Here is a 3,037-nt window from a genome sequence, read left to right as displayed (position 1 = left end):
AATGTGGAAAAAAATATGCTAGAAAATTTTTGAAAACTTGTGGACCAATTTTATTTTATTATCAATTAAAACTTTTGACAACTTTCACTTGATACTATAAATATAATAGTTGAGAATGAGATTAGAAGTTGCGGGAAAAAAATATTTGAAATTAATTATTATTTCAAAATAAGTTAATTTTAAAAGTATGTTACAAATTTAGTTCCATAATTAAAATTTAAATTTATATACAAACACAAATATATACAAATACAAGTATTGAAGGCAGATAAGCGACTTATTTAGCTATGCTCAAATACAATTACAAATAAAACACAATCCAATAGTCCATTATCCACCAGCCCAAATAAATGTTCTAAAACTCTCTATTATTGTAGGTATTTGTACTTACCATGTCTGTATAGAGGCGGTTGTGGTTTTATATACAAAGAGAGGCATCCCATTATACTGTCACTCTCATATCTCTTGGATGAGATTCCGAAGGCATTTCCTGATCTAAAATTGAAGGACAATTTTGTTTGTGGTTTCTACGGTTTATCACCTGTGCATTGTTTTGAATACATTTAAGGAATTTGGGATATATCAACTGGAATACCACCCAATCATCCAAAAATATTTATTACAAATTATGAAGAGATGGATAGTACAGATTATGAAGAGGTGGATGAGAAGGACGAGATTAATAAAAAACTTCTTCACTATCTCGGCAGCAACCTTGCCTATGACAGTTTTTTTGGAGTTCAGAGGTCAGGTACCCGTTATATGTTATATATAATAGATAATAGTTTTTTACTAATTTATCATATATTTTTTTCTTATAAATGTACAGTTGATTTATAGGTGACCGATTGATGGTGATGTTACTGATTCAAAACACAACAGGTTGATAATTGGATTTGGCATGTATGTTGATGGCAACGGTACTGTTGATGATTATTTTGAAATAAAAAATACGCATGGATCTGATTGGGGAGATAATGGATATGGTAAGAAGAGGCTTGATGTATGAGTTATTCCATCACTTAGCACCTGTGTCTGAACGCCACCGCTGAAGTATAAGGACCTGGATAGAAGAAACTATTCCAAATGATAGCTTCCAGCAGATTCAGATTCTATTTTAGAAGGACGTAATGGTTCTACCACATAGTTAACCTTCTAACTTGCCTTTTTTAAGAGCTCTATTCTTGGTCAATTTAAGAGCACATGCAAAAGTTTGATTTGCCAATGTCCTTTGAGGAACACTCTGAATGTGATGTTAATGACAGTTCACTACAATTATTCTATTTAGATTGCTCTACTGCTCTTCTTCGTTCCCAAAAAGCCCATGAAGTTGGTTCTGGATTTCTTTCGATGAGGTGATGCATAATCCAGCATAAATGAGTAAAGCATGTGATTTCATTTCTCTATTGTAGATGTGCAAGACCAAGAAAATACTGGTTAGTTTCCTAGTTTTTCTCTTTGGATTATTTTAAAAGTATTGATGTAGTGTTTGTATCTAAAAAAAAAAGAAAAACGGAAGAAATCAACCGACAACAGTTAGAACAATAAAAAAACAGTAGAGCAAGAATGTGGAAAAAAATATGCTAGAAAATTTTTGAAAACTTGTGGACCATTAAATGATTTTATTATCAATTGAAACTTTTGACAACTATGAGATAAATAAAATAATTGGGAGAGATTGAGAATGAGATTACAAGTTGCGGGAATTTTTTTTTTTTGAAATGACATGTAGTTTTGATCGTTGGGCCTATGACATTATAGCCATTAGAGCCTCAAAGGTCCAAAACAACTTTTTACTGCTGGGAACTGAAAAAAATTAAAATTTTTTTTATTTGGCCCGATCCGATCCCATGCATCGGTGGGACTAGGTCAGTTTATCGAACTCCCTCAATTAGATGACTCAGCTCCCTAATCAACTCATAAATCCCTTCTTGTACAGTCATTTTTTGAATGTGATATTTTTTTCCTTGTACAATCATTTTCTGGATGTGATATTTCCTTTCATTGGATAAGTATTTTCTGAATATGATATTTTCTTTTCTTGTATAATCATTTTTTAAAGTGATTTTTTCTTTTGAAGATGGCAGTGCTTATAATTGATGAAAACAGTGTGGTGTTTGAAGCGATACTAAAACATTCCAAGCTTACTTATGTAGATGTGCAACACCAAGAAAAATTTGGTTAGTTTCCTAGCCTTTTCTCATTTGAGTATTTTAAAAGTATTGATGTAGTTATTTGTATCTCAAAAAGAGATACAAACTCTCCATTATTGTAGGTACTTGTATACTTACCATGCCTATATAGAGGCAGTTGTTGCTTTATATACCAAAGAGAGGCGTCCCATTATACTGTCACTCCATATCTCTTGGATGAGGCATTTCCTGATCTAAAAGTGGAGGACAATCTTGTTGGTGGTTTCTATGGCTCATTACCTGTGCATTGTGTTGGAAAAATTACTACAATATTGATATGAAACTGGAATTAATAATAGTAAGAGAATAGTCATAAAAATTGTATCATGGCAAATCACTGCCTTAAAAGCAATTTCGGCCCAATTCCGGTGCAAATCCTTCTAGCCGGTCGCTCCCCGAGCTTCCACAGTTACTTCCAAACACGTGCACTCGTGGCTGGAAGTTTGGAGGTTGCCCAAACCAATTGCCCAAACTAATTCAAGAGGAAGAGGAAAAAAGGAAGATGATTTCTTTCTTTTTGTGGTGTATTTTTATCTTCTCCAAAGACACCTTTTATATAGTATTTGAAAGTGGAGTTGCAAGAGTGATATTTAATGGTATTAAAGAACCATTAATTTACATGTTACATAATTCTATTAGAACGGATGTTTAGAATAGATGTATTCATCTCCTTTGTAATGTAGAAGTTATTCATCTTTGCATAACACTAAATGAATGAATGTAGAATTAATTCCATAGTCCCCCACTAATGCAAAGATAAAGAATAAGAATAAATTCTAAGCAAAAGGAAGGAACACGTACTTAAGTGTCAATATCTTTCTATTTGAATTGACGCGTAGTGATAT

General features: G+C 32.6%; 1 long non-coding RNA gene across 4 annotated transcripts; it reads left to right on the top strand.

The window, feature by feature from the left end:
- The first annotated feature begins 308 nt into the window (after nucleotides 1-308).
- On the top strand, nucleotides 309-2,664 carry LOC107846903. 4 transcript variants are annotated; one of them, XR_001667208.2, is made up of 4 exons: nucleotides 309-746; nucleotides 830-1,436; nucleotides 2,081-2,180; nucleotides 2,276-2,664. It is a non-coding gene; the product is annotated as an uncharacterized LOC107846903 (long non-coding RNA). The 4 variants fall into 4 exon arrangements; XR_001667207.2 differs by having other exon boundaries at nucleotides 2,251-2,664; XR_007043489.1 differs by having other exon boundaries at nucleotides 309-751; nucleotides 841-1,436; nucleotides 2,081-2,664.
- Nucleotides 2,665-3,037: the final 373 nt, after the last annotated feature.

Source organism: Capsicum annuum, chromosome 8 (genome assembly GCF_002878395.1).
Source record: "Capsicum annuum cultivar UCD-10X-F1 chromosome 8, UCD10Xv1.1, whole genome shotgun sequence".
Lineage (NCBI taxonomy): Eukaryota > Viridiplantae > Streptophyta > Magnoliopsida > Solanales > Solanaceae > Capsicum > Capsicum annuum.
Note: the sequence above shows the minus strand (reverse complement) of the source record. Positions and strands in the feature narration are given on the sequence as shown.